The 18,780-nt window shown below is 39.0% G+C and overlaps 1 long non-coding RNA gene across 2 annotated transcripts; it reads right to left on the reverse strand.

Annotated features, from left to right (window-relative positions):
* Positions 1–16,577: 16,577 nt before the first annotated feature.
* Positions 16,578–18,084, reverse strand: LOC143417057 (uncharacterized). Of its 2 annotated transcripts, XR_013097270.1 has the most exons (4): positions 18,055–18,084; positions 17,478–17,724; positions 17,151–17,259; positions 16,578–17,025 (listed from the first exon to the last, which is right to left on the reverse strand). It is a non-coding gene; the product is annotated as an uncharacterized LOC143417057 (long non-coding RNA). The 2 variants fall into 2 exon arrangements; XR_013097269.1 differs by lacking the exon at positions 17,478–17,724.
* Between the last annotated feature and the right edge of the window lie 696 nt (positions 18,085–18,780).

Raw genomic sequence — 18,780 nt, forward strand, 5'->3', positions numbered from 1 at the left:
GGAAAGAAAAGAAGCAAAACAGCAACCTTAAACTCAATTTTCTAAACTACAGCATATCCATTTACAATTTAAAACTAAATTTCGTGACCAGTAACAACAAGTACCAAGAAGTAAAGAAAGGTAATAATTGATTTATAAAAATAATTTATAATCAGAGACATACCTGAGTACATCCCTGATATAGTCCACCAATTTGTTTTGTTTCTAAAGCTTCCTGTAAATCTGAAGGTCTTTTTATTTACACATTATGCAAAGCATTTATGAAGACACTGAAACTTATTTGATTACAGGTGTGCCATAAGATATTTAAAGAGCCAGTCACAGTCTTCAGGCAAGTCTAACTAGAACTTATGACGTCAAGAACATCAAATTTTAATATTGTGCTGTTTGCAAAATCATTAAGTGATATATAAGTGATATATAAGTGATATATATGTGATATCTATCTATCTATCTATCTATCTATCTATCTATATATTATATACATATATATATATATATATATGTGTACGATAGGTAGGTGTATATAGGTGTACGATACTCATATATATATATATATATATATATATATGAGTATCGTACACCCCTAATATATATATATATATATATATATATATATATATATATTAGGGGTGTATGATACTCGTAGCGATATTGAACCGTTCGATCCAGTGCTTTCGCTTCGGTACTCATATGTATCGAACAATACAAATTTTTTTATTTATTTTATCAACTTTTCTTCTGACGATGCTGTCTGTGTTGAGAGCTCAGTGGATCTGCGTTCGACTACTCCGCCTAGGCTGCACTGTCGAGCGCAGATCCACTGAGCACAGGGCAAGCTAGCGAGACAGAAGCTAAGCTCGTTGCAACATGGTGTGGGATAAATTATTTCACTGATACTTATTATCTGTATTATCATTGTATTAATTAACCTTGCATTAAGTCATTATCATTGCATTAGAACCACATAACAAGCATTGCATTAAAGCATTTATTGGAGCTGTTGATATTAGAGATGGACCGATCCGATATTACGTATCGGTATCGGTCCGATACTGACCTAAATTACTGGATCGGATATCGGAGAAAAATAAAAAATGTAATCCGATCCATTAAATATCACGAAAGCACCTCACAAAACTTGCAACACGCCGTAACTCACCTCAGAACGTTAGCACGTCGGAGCAGTATGCATCACGTGATAGAGCGGCTGTGGCATGCGGGACCTGTCGGTGGTCTGGATAGCATTTGGAGCTTCGCTAGCAACCTGGCATTTCATCTCCGACAAAGTTATCCCCGAGAGAAGTAAAGCAAGTGTGTAAGTCCATCTCTGAATGTTTGTAAAGCATTCCTGCGTTAAGCTTAACGAGCGACTGCCTCTCGCTCTCCGGCTGCTACTTCAATCGTGAAACTGATCAGCTGATCGGCTTTTCTGTGCGAGTCCGTCTCTCTTGTTTGTTTTTGGTCCACTTTGCACCAGAAAGAGGAAACCAGCGGCTGAACAACAGCAGCACGTTTAAGCTTGATAAGCTGTTGTTAGAATTTATTTAATATTACTTTCTACACCAGGATCTTTTTTTACGTAGCTGACGGCTGGTAACTGTGCAGGGGTAGATCTAGCAAAGTTTAGCCAGGGGGGCCGATAGGGTATTAACAGGGAAAAGGGGACACAAAGACACACTTTTCTTTCTTATTCTCATTTAAAATGTCGAGCTTTTAATAAATAATTATCTGACACCCAAAGTTTTAATTTGATGTAAAATGAATAGAAGTCAATTACTGTATATAGTGACTATAAAGTCTAATATATATATACCCTAGTAAGCTATAGTACTTTTTACTTTGGGAAGGTACCATCTGTGCAGTCTGCAATTTTGTCGAAGAAAGATGTTGAATCTATTTAATATTTCTTGAAAAATAATTGATTTCTGTGCATTTTTTTTTCACACTGCATCAAATTAAGGTTGATTACGTCGATTAAGCATCATGAGGTGGAGCGTGAGGGGTGGTTCCTTATTTTTTATTTATTTATTTTTGTTGTTGCTGGGAGTTGGAACCCTATTAGTTAGGTTGCTTAATATTTACGCTAAGTACTCTTTAAAATACCAGAATAGGGAGGATGGTGTAGGTCTAAGTTTATTAGATTGATCAGTATTGCTGAACTATGAAATATTTTTTTTGTATACAGGTATAACAGAATAGCTTTAGTGTAGTTGTTGTTTTAAACTTGAGTATGAACTTGCAGACTTGCAAAATGCAGCAAGATATTTTAAAAAACTGTTTTGTTGATTAAAAAACACTATATCGGATTCATATCGGTATCGGCAGATATCCAAATTTATGATATCGGTATCGGTATCTGACATAAAAAAGTGGTATCGTGCCATCTCTAGTTGATATTACATTAAAGTCTGTATTACAGGTGGTATCATAATCATATAATAATCTTTCATTGCAGGTGCAACTGTAATCATTTTATACACATTGCATTTTGTGCCTATAAAAGAATTGTGGCTCAGTCTATTAATTGAAGGTCAAAAGCTTTGGCTGGCGATATGTACAGCCAATCTATCGTGTAAGGGGCTTAGAGCTATGGAAGGATTGCATACACGCTTACAATACATATATCACATATAATCTAGAAGCAGGCCTGAATAAAGGCCTGAGTGTATTCAGCAACCTGCTGCGTTTGAGTTTGCTTGGTAACAGATGACTCAGAATAAGTCAGGAAGTGTACTTCTAAAATGTCTTTGTTTCCTCTGTAAAGTGTGCATTTTTTGGTTGTTATTTTGAGGAGCTGTCTGGATGAGGTTTTGAATAACCAGGTTATTCCTTATTATCTTTTATTCATTTATATTCTTTTTTCATTAAGCTTTGAGTAGTGGCATTTAATTAAAGCATTTATTCAATATATACATATATAGTTTTAGTTAGATTTTTACACATATGAGAGTGGCCTCTGTCTGGTTGTGAGTTTTAGTAGGCGAGGTGAGAGGTGAAACAGAGTGCCTGCAGAATTGACAGCTTTGTTGCAGAGCATGCATCTGAGTTTTTGGAGAAGCAAGAGCGAGACGAGCTACAGGAAGCACCTGGCTTGGAGGCGAAGAAAATGTTCTTTTCAAACTGTGTCAAAAGTCGTCAACAGAAAATTTGTGATGTAGGTGTGATGTATCTGCTTTGACACATGAGGGAGCGTCATAAATAATACCCTGATGATATAAAAACAACTGCTTGTGTATTATTGGGCGGAGATCGATGCTGATTGTGTGCAGTGTTCATCTCTCCACACGTGTGTTCATTAAAATCATCGTTTGATCTAACCCTCCTGGACAAAATTGTGATTTTGAATCCCTCCTCAATATTTGAACCCTTAACAATGGCAACTGCTTCAACGCTACCCGAAATTGAACCTCCCCCACCCTCATTCAGATCTGGCGTTTGGAAATATCTTGGTTTTCATGTGACGAATGACCCTGATGGTAAGCGCGTCATTGACAAAAGTAAAACAGTATGTTGGATGTGCCACGCAATGCTCAATTACATTGGTGGGAGCTAGTGCATTAGCGCAGTTAGCTCGTTAACGTGTTGACTCCATCCAGCCCCACGCACGGGGCGATCCGCGGTAACTCGTTAACGGAGATTTGCCGCATTATGGCGTTAATGTCATTTAAACAAGATTAACGCTGACAGCATCCTAGTGCAAAGACAAGTGGAAGCAGACAAAAACAACAAGCAGCATGCTACAAACTTTACCCGAGTCATTTAGACAGCCGTTAGCACATGATTCTCCTTATGGGGACCTGATATGTTTAATATGCTGCTGAGAATACAGCCCAGAAGAAGAGTATAGTAAAGCTTTTATTTTGGAAAGAGACATTTCTCTGTAATAAACTCTCTTTTCCAAAGATGAGTGATTTCTCGATCAGAGATTTTTTTTTTTATTATTTTGTTGTTTAAGCAACATTAAATTTAAAAATTGTACTTTTGAGTTAAAATATATATTTATACTTTTAATGAATGACAAATTAAAAAAGCATGAACATTTTTTTGTATCGAAAAAATAACGAACCAAATTCAAATTCAAATTCAAATTATTTGTCACGTACACAGTCATACACAGTACGATATGTAGTGAAATGCTTGGACAACTGCTCGTGACCTAAAGAAAACAAAAAAGGAAAAGGCTATGAATAAGATAGGAAATAAATATGAAAAATTAAAAAGGGTAAATTTAACTAGGAAGGAATAAAATATAAATTAAGGTTAAAAATGAAATAACTGTACAACACAAATTAGAATGAAGGGTAAATTTAACTGGGAGAATAAGATAAAATATATAAATTAAAGTTGAAAATAAAATAACTGTACAACAAAATACACAATATAGAACTATATAAGAATGTATGAAGAAATATAAATAAATATATACACAATAACAGCAGCGTGATTTAAGTAATGAAGTGAAAACAATGTCCAGAATGTCCAGTGTGTGTGTAAGAACTGTATGTGTGGGTCAGTACTGTGTGGTGGTGTGATTGAGAGACCGTATCGCCTGCGGGAAGAAGCTCCTCCTCAGTCTCTCTGTGTTGGTCTTCAGGGAGCGGAATCGCTTTCCTGACCTCAGCAGAGAGAACAGTCCGTTGTTGGGATGGCTGAGGTCCTTCACGATCTTCCTGGCCTTGGTCCAGCACCGCCTGCTGTAGATTGAGTGCAGGTCAGGGAGCTCGGAGCGGATGGTGCGCTCAGCTGACCGCACAACCCTCTGTAGAGCTCGTCTGTCCTGCATGGTGCTGTTCCCGAACCAGGTTAAGATGTTTCCCGTCAGGATGCTCTCTATGGTGCAGGAGTAAAAGTTCCTGAGCACCTTGGAGGGCAGTTGGAAGTCTCTCAAGCGTCTGAGGTGGTAGAGACGCTGTCGGGCCTTTTTCACCACGGTGTTGATATGACAGGACCATGACAGGTCCTGCGTGATGTGAACTCCGAGGTATTTGAAGCTGTCCACTCTCTCCACTGGGCACTCGTTGATGACAGGGGTCTGGTAGTTCCTCTCCTGCTTAGTGCTGAAGTCCACTATCAGCTCCCATGTCTTACTGACGTTTAGAAGGAGGTTGTTCCTCTGGCACCAGTTCTCCAGATTCCTAATCTCCTTCAGGTAGGCCGTCTCGTTGTTATCAGAGATCAGGCCCACCACGACGGTGTCGTCAGCAAACTTGATGATGGTGGTGGAGCTGGTAGTGGCCACACAGTCATATGTGTACAAAGAGTACAGCAGGGGGCTCAGAACACACCCCTGGGGGGCTCCAGTGCTGAGAGTGGTGGAGGCTGAGACATGTCCGCCCATCCTTACTGCCTGTGGTCTGCCAGTTAGGAAGTTGGAGATCCACTGACACATAGATGAGCTGAGTCCCAGATGCTCCAGCTTGGTGGTGAGTGTGGAGGGAATTATGGTATTAAATGCAGAGCTGTAGTCTATGAAGAGCATTTTAACATAATTCCCCCTTCTAGTGTCCAAGTGAGTAAGTGATGTGTGGAGGAGATGAGAGATGGCATCGTCTGTGGAACGATTTGGACGGTAAGCGAACTGTAGTGGGTCCAGTGTGTCTGGTAGTGAAGAAATGATGAAGTCTCTGACCAGGCGTTCAAAGCACTTCATCACTACTGAGGTGAGGGCTACAGGGCGATAGTCATTGAGAGAAGCAGGGTGGGGTTTCTTCGGGACAGGAACAATGATGGACTCTTTGAAGCATGTGGGGATCACCGACTGAGATAGAGAGATGTTGAATATCTCAGTGAACACAGGAACTAGCTGGTATGCGCAGTCTCTTAGGATACGACCTGGGATGCCGTCTGGTTCTGCTGCTTTCCTGGTGTTCACTCTCTTGAAGGCTCTCCTTACTTCATGCTCGGAGATGACGAGCACGTTTCCGGTGCTGGCAGTATCTTCCTGTCTGCAGCCGTTAGTGCCGCTAACACTAGCATCGTTGGAGTCCTTAGCTGCAGCCTCGAAGCGAGCATAGAAAGTGTTCAGCTCGTCTGCCAGAGTCACGGCCGCGTTCGTCATACCGGTTGTTGGTGCTTTATAGTCTGTTATTGTCCTTAGTCCCCGCCACAGGCTCCTAGAGTCACTCTGTTGGAGTTGTGACTCTAGTTTCCTCCCGTAGCGCTGCTTCGCCTCTTTCACCGCCCTCCGCACGTTATATGACGCGGCTTTGTACGGGTCCATGTCCCCCGTCATGAGTCCCGTGTTGTAGGCAGCGGTGCGGGATCTCAGAGCGTTGCGGATGGTTTTATCCACCCACGGCTTCTGGTTGGGAAACGTTGTGATAGTCTTTGTCTCCACGGTATCATCCGCTAGTTTCCCGATGAATCCCACAACCGCTTCCGTAAACACGTTGACATCATCATCGGAGCTGTTTCTGAACATGCCCCAGTCTGCGTCATCGAGTGTGTCCTGTAACGCGGCCACCGATTGATCCGTCCAGCGCGCGACCTTCCTCTGAACCGGAACTTCCTGTTTCAGCCTTTGTTTGTATTTTGGGATGAGGAAGATGGCGGCGTGATCAGATTTGCCAAACGGAGGGCGGGATTGTGCCTTGTAGCCGTCCTTGACCGTAGTGTAGCAGTGGTCCAGTGTCCTTTCACCTCTGGTGGGGCAGGAGATGTGTTGATAAAAGTTCGGCGCTGCGCGTTTGAGGTTGGCGCTATTAAAGTCCCCCGTCACAATAAGCGCAGCGTCCCGGTGTTGTGTCTGGTGCTGTGTGAGTGCCTCATGCAGCTGGCATAAGGCGGTGACCGTGTCCGCTTGTGGTGGAATATAAACGGCACTTATAATGACCGATGTAAATTCCCGAGGTAGATAAAAAGGACGACACATGATGGACAGTAGTTCCAGATTTGGTGTGCAGGAGTGTGTGAGAGGAACAACGTTCGCACTGTTGCACCAGTTGTTGTTCACCATTAAACACACGCCGCCTCCCCTTGACTTCCCCGAGTCCCGTGTCCTGTCCATGCGGTGAACCGAGAAGAACTCGGCCGGCTGGATGGCGTGGTCCGGCACCGCTGGGTTCAGCCATGTCTCGGTGAAGCAGAGGAGATTGCAGTCCCGAATGTCTCTCTGGAACTTTATCCTGGCCCTGAGGTCATCAAGCTTGTTCTCCAGTGACTGGATGTTGGCGAGCAGGATGCTAGGCAGAGGTGTGCGGTGTGCACGAGCTCTCAGCCTGTTCCTGACGCCGGCTCGCTTCCCTCTAGGCCGCCGCCGCTTCCCTTTGTTCTCCCTCAACATCTCACTCGGCCAGCTCGGATCCGGAGTTAAAAACTTCGAATTGTGAGTACATTGTATACCAATAGAAACAAGAGTGTCACTGTCATACCTAATGTACCCAATGGTGGTGATTTTGCCGATTTAGAAACGCTGAAAACTAACTTAAAAAACAAAGACAAAGAAAAAGTGGTCGGAGCAGTCGGCAGCCGACCTCACCGGCGCCATCTTTAATTGACACCAAAGTATCGAACCGAACCGTGAATTTTGTGTATCATTGCACCCCTGATATATATATATATGTATATGTATATATATATATATATATGTAACCCAACCAGTGCAGGGGCCTCCCTACACCCCGGGCTCTGCGTTGTGTTAGTTTGTGTTGGATTGGGGTGCACCGCAGAGAGACCAGTCGGACACAGGCGCTCGATTTGTGGCTCGGACCGTGCCGTTTATTCGGAAGCAGGGGCAAACACCACTCCAACTCTGCTGCTGGCCCTTTTTGAATCACAGCAAACACTCCGTGACTATCAACATTGCAAAATACAACAACACATATACACAGAATACACATTAAGTAACAATAACCGTGCCTTCTACAACATTCCACGGTCTCGGCGATGAATACAACACAAAACTGATGCAGTTCGCCACTGGCAGTGCTTACCTTTTTGAATCACAGCAAACACTGAACCAAGATGGCGCCCGCGCGAACAAGAAATCTGAAGTACGGTGTCCTGCAGAGGACAAATGGTCAAAATTGCTAAATTTTACACCATATGTGCAGCTCAACAGCGACACCTTGTGACTTATTCCAGTCACTACCTTACATATATATATTGCTTAATTCTGATCAGAATACAAGTTTAATTGGTATAACCACTGTAAAAATATAGCAATGAAATACAGCAATGATTCTAGTGGTAGGGCTCTCACTGAGAGTCTGTGTGTGTGAGTGGGGGAATGAGTGAAACTCTAAGAAGACACTGATCTCTGACTTTAACATGTTTGATTTGATCACAAAAAAAAACAACAATGTATATTAAGTGTGTTGTGATCAGCAAACATAAAAGTTTGAAGAGAAAAAGTGAGGAGAAAGCATTCCTCTGTAACTGAATTACAAAGAAATGCTGAAATGAATGTTCATGTGAAATTGATCTAATGATAAAGTAAAATGGCATTAATTGAATGAAACATGAAGTGCGATTAATGTGATTAAATATTCAAATGTTACAAATTAGTTTCATATTTTTTGTTTTATTCTCTGCTTATGTTTTTTTGCTATGTTGGATTATAAATTAATTATAAATTCATATTAATTTGGATTTCCATTGTTTTCATTCTCATTTATAACATCCAAGAATTTTCATTGTTTCCTTAAGGACTGTAACTTTATAAAGATTTGGATTTCCACTTGGTTCCCTGGGGAATGAATTTCCAGTGTTGCTTTTCTGTTGGACCTTTATTAGCAAAATGGAAGACAGAGATAAACACTCCTCTCAAAGATCAGAACAATTTGTCAATATACTAAATTGGAAAAGAAGAAAATTTAATGAAGTGATTTTAAAGTTTAAACTTTCTTTTAAATAATGTGTGAGGAAGAGAGAGGATGACAAGGTGTGGCTGGACATCAGGTGATTAGATGTTAATAGTGTGATTGAAGTCCCCTAGGGCCTCATTACCATTTGCCAAACAGAGGAATGAGACACAGGGAAAGATGAACAGAGGTAACACAGGAGAAACACTGAAGATGACAAACAGACGATCCGACAAGGAACAGAAGAAAACACACACAATGTATTTACACACACAGAGTGAAACAAGGAAATGGCACAGAGGAGGGAGACACAGCTGAACATAATTAGAGGTGACGAGACAAAGGGGAAACAAAACTGAAAACGCTGATGCAGGGCACGGGACTTGTCAATGTGAACAGGAAATACACGAACATAGAAACCAGGACACTAGATGTAACACAAGGAACACAAGGTAGGCACAGTGGCAAAACCTATGGGCTGGAAAATCACCAAGGTACTAAAGAAAAACGAGGGGAAACTAGAAATACAAAAGATAAAGCCATGAAAACCACTAAATCACAGAACTATAAGAAAAGAAAACATAAACATGGAGTCACCAGACTCTGGATTGTGACAAGTCCTGTGCTCAGTTTCTCATGGTGAGATGGTTCTTTGGTCTTAGAGTGCAACAGGTCCCCGTATTGGAAACAGATCTTTGTCTCCATAACATACTGATTGCCAGAACACCTACACACTCACACACACACTGGGGTCTTTCTCCCTCCACTGGTGAGCAATGGAACAGCACTGTAGAGAATTAGTGTAGTTGACACTGCACTGGTGACATTAAATATATAACTACTGTGCCAAACAGTCTATTATATTTCAATATGACATGATAACAATTCATTTCTATGCCAAAACTAACCAAAAGCCCAGAACAGGCTTCATAATATCTTTGATTTTTGACCTTGTTTTCATCATATCCATTCTTATTTATTATTAGCATCATCAATACCTGCATCATTATTACTTTATATCCTTACACATTGTGAGAAGAAGAATTCAGTTTAGTTCAGTCAGTTCTAAGAAATGCTACACCAGCAGTGCAGTGTATTAAATAGTTAAATAGTGTTGAGCTTAAAGTTCACTGGGCTTGACTTCAGAAAAGTACACATGAATCCCCACAGTTCACTGGTGTGGAGCAGGGAAATTATTTTACTGCTATTGTTAAATAATTGTCATCATTACCATTGCATTAATAATATAATCTGGAGTTTATATTGTGTTTAGAGGTTTAAATAGTGTGTCTTTCAGAAAGGCTAAAAGTCACAGGCTGACAGGAAACAGGCTTGCAGAGAGTTTGCAGAAGTGGAAGTTATTTTGAGCAGCAGGCTAAGACGAGGCTTTAACAATGTAACAGATAGCTTTAAGAAGGCCTTAAGATGTTATGCATACAGTTATTATGTTGACCTTGTATTTCAGGTGCAGTTATGACTATTTTATACACAATGCATATCTGTGCTTATTAAAGAGTTGGAGCTCGGTCAATTAATTGGGGGTCGGAAGCTTTGTTCGGCGCGATGTTCGGACAATCTATTGTGCAAGTGACTTGGAGCCATAGAAGGAATTGCAATACATGCTTACAAAACACTTATATATCAGATCATTTTATATTAAGGTTTTAGTAGAGGTTCTTGGTTAAAACATTTATTTAATAGAAGACATACACATAGTCTCAGTGAGCTTCTGGTCTAGTGAAAGGTCAGAAGTGCAACAGGTGAATTGAGAAAGAGCATTTGAGGACGAGACACAGCAGGTTGGAGGTGAAGAGGTGACACAAAGAGCATGTGAGGTCAACACATACACACACATTAGTTAGATTTATTTAGAGGAGAGATTAGTTATGTCTCGACAAGAAAGAGGAACAATTCACTTTAAGACAAGAACGGAAAGTACCAGCCATGAAAATAGAAGATGATCTTCTGGGTGAAAAGTCATTGTAGTGTTGATCTGATCTATGTATAAAATGTATCTGTGACGCATGAAGGGGCGTCAGTAAATCAAACCCTGATGCTATAAAATATCTGTTCATGCTTTGATTAAGTCGAGGACTACTGGCTGTCTGCGTACAGAGTGTCTTCCCACACGTGTGTTCATTAAAATCATTGTTGGACCAAGACCTTCTGGACCAAGGGTGGTTTGTACTCTCCTTCCTCAATTTTGAACCTTAACATTTGGGGGCTTCGTCCGGTGGTTGAGGAGGGAGAATTGGAGGTGTAGATGGAGAAATTTGGTCTTAGGTGGTCTGACGGGCAGACATGAATTCCAGTGGTCGAAGTGAGTAGGCATAAGCCGGCTTATCCAAAAGGTAAGGCACTACCTGTTGAATTATTTCCAAAGTGTGCCAAATTGGACATGATAAAATTTAAGTCTACTCACTGAAGTTACTGGTGGATGTCTGTTTTGATTTTGATGAAAAATCTCATGAGTTGAAGCAGTTAGAGTTCTGCTAAGAAGAAATGAAAGCAGTTAAGAGTCTGATAAGAAAAGTTTAAATACTGGGTTGAAGTCCCAAAGAAATTGAGTTAGAGTCTCAAGTAGTTTGGTAGGGAATTGGTTATTTTGTTGGTTAGAGTCCAAATTTGGTCATTAAAATCATTGTTGGACCAAGAGCTTCTGGACCAAGGGTGGTTTGTACTCTCCTTCCTCAATTTTGAACCTTAACACTGGTAATTAAAAATATTAATCCATAGAAGAGTGGAATCTGTAATATGCCTTGGGTTAGATCCAGACTGAAATTTAAATTTTTCCCCAGCTACAAGGTTTTCTCACTGCCAAGTTTTCTTCCAAATTCAAAAAGATGCACATGTACTCTAATCCATGAAGAGTCATCCTGCAAATGTAGACATATGTTGCATATTTATATTCAGTATTTCTGTATAAAAAGAACTCTGAACCCTGAACCGTCATGTGTACACCATAGAAGAGAAAAGGACAGGCAGACAACAAACTGCACATAAGCATTTTAGTGATTTATTAATGGCACAGAAGCTTACAATCACAAGGAACCAGAACAAAAGTTTACCAGTTTTACAAGTTTGTATAAGGGGCAAAGGTCACAGGCAGGCTTGACTGTGCAGGAAATTGTAGTTAGCATGACCCAAATCACTGGTTTGTGGAACTGAGACTTCACCTGAGCATTTGTCATTCTTATCTCCAATACTCATTTGCAACTACTCAGTGTGGCTATGAAACATACCATTATTAACTAAATGAACTTCATTTTGCTTGAGATAAGACAAGAAACAAACTATAAAGACCATAAAATAATGTACAATTTATGTAGGAGGAGAGCAGGGTGCCATGATTTACGAGATGAATCATAATTGATATGCTATTTTATCAACACTGATCTTCTAAAGATGACCACTAAATGACTGTAAGTTTGGATTTTCATGATAATTGGTTAACAGAACAAAGCACACCTTATACTGCTTTCGAGTGACTGATTTTCTTTTTTTGCGGGGGGTCATGGTTGGTAGTTTCAGCTGCACTGACATGACGATTGACATAAAACTGTGATGTTCACACATATTTATAATTCATGTTTGAGTTACATGTTTTCAGTTCAAATTAAATAATTTATTTATCATGATCCAGTGGGATGAATGTATTATTTGAATGTCTGAATATAATCTATAGGTAATCAGTGTTGTTTGAAAATGATTATTGTGGGGGAAGCTGTGGATTTTATGCCCAAAAAATATCCCCCACACCATCAAACCACTGGCCTGAACCAGTGATACAAGGCAGGATGGATCCATGCTTTCATGTTGTTTACACCAAATTCTGACTCTGCCATCTGAGTGTTGCATTAGAAATCATCTCGTCAGACCTGGCAACATATTTTCCAATCTTATGTCATCCAACTTTGGTGGGCTCGTATGATTTTCAGTCTCGGGTTCTACACCTTAGCTGAAAGGAGGAACACAGAGTGTGATCGTCTGCTACTGTAGCAAATCTGCCTCAATATTTGTCATATTGTGTCTTCAGCTCAGTTGTTCTGCATACCTTGGTTGTAACTTAAACCAATGTTACTTTGATTTGAGTTACTGTTTCCTTCGTATCCTCTCAAAGCAGTTTGTTCATTCTCTTCTGACCTCTGACATCAAAAAGGCATTTTGAGCCAGAGAACTGCCACTCACTAGATTTTCACTGGAAATTATCCTTAGTTACCTTTTGTATGGGACCTTATCACAAATGTTGCAGTCGTGGGAGTAGCCATCAAAAGGACAAAGTACATAAACACCATTCCCAGAAGGAATTTGAATATGTCTGGAGAAAGTTATTGGAAATTGTTTGAATAGAAAATTGTCCTTATTTGTTTTCTCAGCAACCCCACAAATTAGGGAATTGTGCTCAAACATTCAGACATTGTATACACTAATATAACGTAACTTTCTTTTTTGGTTGGTGGTGAACCATGTTTTATGCAGATGGTAAGAAAATACTGTATTTACTTATTATCAACTTTACTGTAAACACAAACTGTAAAATATTTATTTAATGTAAATTACAATATCAAGACCTTTAGTTAAAAAAGTATTAAGAGTAAACTTTCTGTTGATTCAAAGCATCTTCACAAGAAAGAAATGAAACAAAATGAATTTGAAGAAATTACATGAAATTGAAATTGATTTAAAATTTAAATTAATGCCCATATATTATCTAAATAAACTTTTAAATTAGAAGTAGACATTGCTTGGAGTTAGTCACTTAAACCATGACTCAGTCATTTTTTTCTGTTTCCTGTTGCAAATCATGTGTGACATATGCATATAGTTTGTTTATCTTAAACATTACTGGAAACCATTTCCATCATTTGAATTTGTTTAAGCTCACTTCAGTATTTAGGTCATAATGTTTTAATGACAGCATTCTCCGAATATGATGAGAAAAACTGAGTCCGCCACTTAAACTAGCACAAAAAGCTGTTAGTTGTTTCTAGAAATATAAGACTGCAAACATAAATTACTCTTTTTTTCCTAATTCATTCTAATTATGAATGAAGTGTAATATAAAAATTTAGCATACTAGTTTCACAAGGCCGAGATTTTTAGTGTCAACATCATCAGGCAAGTCTAAAAATCACTTCAGATATTTAAAGAATATTTTATTATATTACATACAACAATGTGAAAAATTTGGCTTACAAAAACAGAAAAATATCACAAATAAATGCCAAAACAAAACTCTGGACAAAAGGGTTGAACATTCGGAGAGTAATTTTATCAATTTTATTGTGGACAGACCAAATGCCTCCATAAATATGTATTAGGAACTCAAAATTCACTATCAAGGTAATGGAGCAGTGTGGATACAAATATAAATGTGTTTTATTCTACTGATAGGTAGAAGCAGAAAGATACAATTTAATGATTCAATTTTTAAAAAGTTCATATTTGCCAAGTAAAGCCATTAGATAGCAATATGCAAACCAGTGTAAGGTACGGAGCCCTGCAGGGGACATGGGAGAAAAAAAAATTAAGACGGACTTTTGCGAGATCTTGCAAAACCATTGCGAACCGTGCCAAGTTGATCTGAGTAGGTACTAATAAAAAAAAAAAAAGGCAGGCTGTGGTAAACTCAAACTTTATCTGGCGGGTAATGAAAATCCAAAACATGGAATATAAGGTACAAAAGACACTGAAAACCAAAACCTACAGAAATCTCAACTGAGAATTAATACTTGTGGAGCGCACATGTGCAGGGAAAGACAGTGGTAGCCCTTTTCTATCAGTACCTACTTGTGTCAGCTTGACACGGCTTTTAGGGTTTTCTGTTAGGTGATAGTACCTGGTAACAGGTACTTTTTTACTCGACTGGGGTTCCAAGCGAGCCACTGGATTTAAGAATCCCTCTGACATGGCCTGTTCCAGCTCCCAAAAGAGACCTGCAGTCTCCACTTCAGACCTGCAGCTGAAGATGAGGCACTGAAATGGTTTATGTGAGAAACAGAAAAAAGTCTTTTTAGTCACTAACTAATGTTACTGTTACTGTACTTATTATTATGATTGTCATACTGTAAGAGAATCAGGCCGGACTCTTCTTAAGCTCCCTTATAGAGCTATACTTAACTTTCAGATTGCGGGTTTCTTGTGGTTCCTAGAGTATTTCAGGTCCCTTTTCTGTGGAACCAACTCCCAGTTTGGATTCAGGAGTCAGACACCCTTTCTACTTTTAAGATTAGGCTTTCCTTTTTGATAAAGCATACAGTTAGGGCTGCATCAGGTGGCTCTGAGTCCTCTCTTAGTTACGCTGCATTATGCCCAGAAATGATTCATTCTTAGTTTACCCTGCTTGGTTTCAGCTGCCATCATATCTAATAGAGTCACTAACACATTATAACTCTGAAAGAATTTGTCTTAAAGGCTCATGGAAATGCCACTATGCTTAGTTATCTGTGTTATGTGATCTTTTCTTGGCTGCAGAGCGTCCTGGCAATACCAAGAGGAATTTGAATATGGCTGCAGTCAACTACAGGAGGTTGTTTGAATGGAAAATCATCCTTATTTGTTTTGTCTCAAACCCTACAAAAAAAAAAAAAAAAAAGACAACAACAAAAAACCCCACTCTATTTATTACATATTATGTTAGTATTACATTACAACAAAACAAAAACAAGCCTTAAAAATAGCTACTTAAAAATTAGATATGTAGACCTGTAAATAATATATATAAACTTGTAAAGATCCAAACTAAATATTATTGAATTTGCAAAGTGAAATCTTTCTATTAGAACTTTGTGTGTAATTACAGTCACTTGAAGGATGACTCAGAACTTTTGTCACTTGACATTATGCATCTACTTTACATATATGACATCACAAACGTTTTCCTGTTGCAAATCAGATATGACGTGTACACGCGTACACACACACACACACACACACACACACACACACACACACACACACACACACACACACACACACACACACACACACGTATACATATACATACATATAAATACATATACATATGTATACATATCTACATATATAGTTTGTTTATGTTACACCTCATCTCAAAACCAAATTTCCACTATTTGAATGTGTCTACGTCATAATATTTCCTTGTCTATGACAATGATTAAAAAATGATTTTTTTAATCATTGTCCAAATATGATTAAAAAAAAAGTTAGTTTAACCAACACTCTGCTACTAGTTCTATTAAGGAGTGAATACATAATTCTTCTTCTCTGGGTGCAACTTTCACTCCAACATTTTTTCTTTGAATCAAAGAGCAAAAGCAAAACAAGTTTTAATGGGGGAGGACATAGGAAATCATCAATAAAAACCAAAGGAAAAAGTAATTTTATTGTGGACAGACCTCACGCCACCATAAACATGGATTAGGACTGTGGTTCAGGGGGTTGGGAAGCGTATCTGTAACCGGAAGGTCGCCGGTTTAATCCCCGGGCTCTCTGTCCTGGTTGTTGTGTCCTTGGGCAAGACACTTTACCCTACCGCCTACTGGTGTTGGCCAGAGGGGCTGATGGCAGCCTCACTTCTATCATCTACCCCAGGGCAGTTGTGGCTAAAACCGTAGCTTGCCTCCACCAGTGTGTGAATGTGAGAGTGAATGAATAGTGGCATTGTAAAGCGCTTTGGGTGCCTTGAAAAGCGCTATATAAATCCAATCTATTATTAGGAGAGGTGGCTGTCCCATAGAAATATGTTGGCCACATGTAAGCAAAAGAATGACTAATGGAGGAAGCAGTCTGGTGACAACTATAAATGTTTTTATTAATTTTTTATTTGAATTATACTGACAGCTTGAAGCAAAAAAATAAAAAAAATAAAAATCTAATCATCATGCTTTTTTAAGCCTTTGCAAAATAAAGCACTTAGACAACATTGTTCAAACAATTACTAGGCACATTTTTAAAGCTTAAAACATTATTTGCATCTATTAGTAGCACTTGGATTTTAGTTCATGTTATTACATTAGATAAAATATTTTAGAAGCACTGCTTTCCAGCTATAGTTAAGGTTTTTATGACTACTTCGGGGCTAAAAGGGATGAGATCCAGTGTTCTTAAATTACTGACTTAAGTTCAGTTATAATATCCATTACCTGTTATGATAAACTTCCCGAGGCAAGATACAATCTTTAAATAATGCATTTCCACAAACCAATAATTCTGCAGAACAAGCACTTCTGCAGTCAGCATCCTATAAAGAGAGAAAAACATTTTCTGGTGTTTGTTGGCACCTTATCTAAATTACTTTGCACAAAATCATTGGTATTTTTCAAATGAAAGCTTGCTGAATAATATGTGATCTCTGTAGGAAGCTACCTGTCTTCTCTGTAGTTTTTAGCTGGCATTGAAAGACATGTCCATATTTGTCATCTTGCCACTTAAGACCGAAATCAGCCACCTCTCGATCTCTTAGGATTGTCTCCAACTGAAAGAAAAATATGATAGTAGAATACAACTGTTTGTCATTCGATCCACATTTACCAAATATACACTACCACTCAAACGTTTGGAGACACTTTCTCATTAGTTTCTCATGGTTTTTCTTTATTTTTACTAGTTTCTACATTGTGGAAACAAACTTAAGACATTGAATATATGAAGAAAGATATATGGAATTATTTAGCAAAGAAATTGATACATAACTCTATAAATATGTCTTATAGTTTGGATTCCTGAAAGCAGCAGGCCTTTGCTTTGTTGACAGTGCAGCAAACCCTTGGTCTTCTCTCAATCAGCTTCATGATGTAGTAAACTGAAATGGTTTTCACTTCACAGGTGTGCCTTGCCAGGGTTCATTTGTGGAATTTCTGCACTTCTTATTGGGGTTGAGACCATCAGTTGTGTTGTGCAGAAGTCAGGTTGGTACACAGCTGACAGCCCTATTTGACAACTGTTAGAATTCATATGGCAAGAACCAGTCAGCTACAATCACTAACACAAAAACAACGACTACATAACACACTAACTACACACTACAGGCTAAACGCCACAAATCTCTAAGATCTCAAAACTCGCTGTCTCCCTCTCTCTCGCTGTCGTCACTCCCCCTCTTATGAACTCTTGCTGCACAATCTGCGTTTGTACCTTCTGCAGGAGTAAGCTGGAAGTAGTGGAGTCAGTGAGATCCAAACCAAAGTTTCATGCCAAAATGTAAAAAATAGAAAACGTATGTAGATCACATTATCAATGAACATATTAGTTTTGTGTTTTCAGAACTTACCTCCTTGACACATGGATGTTGCTTTCTGGTAGTGTATTAATCGCTACATTTCCCTCTTCTGAATGCACACATGCCAGATCAGTGTGCTTCTGTCTGCAGAAATTCTGACTGCTCGGCCAGGTTTGTCCCTGTAAGTAATGCACATTCTTCTTGCTGCCATCCTGGTGAGCTAGACACACAAAAAAAGATAGGAGTAAAAGGAAATCAGGTCTCATATTTCTGCCAAGAAAAGCCATAGTCACATACAAGCGATACAAAAGGTGTACTAACAGCAGGGTCACAATGTTTCTGGTGATAAACACAGGCATGCACTTTATAAATTTGGTCAGTAAATTACTTCCTGCTTTATAAAACTCTGCTTGTTTATGTGCTGCTAATGTGCTCCACTGCTGTTGGATTATGTCTGTCATTGTTGATCACATATTAGTTGACAAACTGAACTTTTTATTTCCTTTAGCCATATGCTAATCTTCATAGAAATGATTTTACAGCTTATTTAACAAAAGTTAAACTGTATGGATATCTTTTTTAGGAGAAAAACATCAATTTTTACACAATGAGAGGCTGATGTATTGTTTTTGTGAGTATTCCTGTTCAAGCTAGTAGATATGCTCAAAGTTCCCAGACCCCTTTTCTTGTCCATGAATCGCTTAGTTTTTTTTTCCTGTTTTGATTTGTAGTTTTGTGTTCTGAACCATTTTAACGAGTTTCAACAGCACACTCTCG

The sequence above is a fragment of the Maylandia zebra genome, linkage group LG3 (genome assembly GCF_041146795.1).
Source record: "Maylandia zebra isolate NMK-2024a linkage group LG3, Mzebra_GT3a, whole genome shotgun sequence".
Lineage (NCBI taxonomy): Eukaryota > Metazoa > Chordata > Actinopteri > Cichliformes > Cichlidae > Maylandia > Maylandia zebra.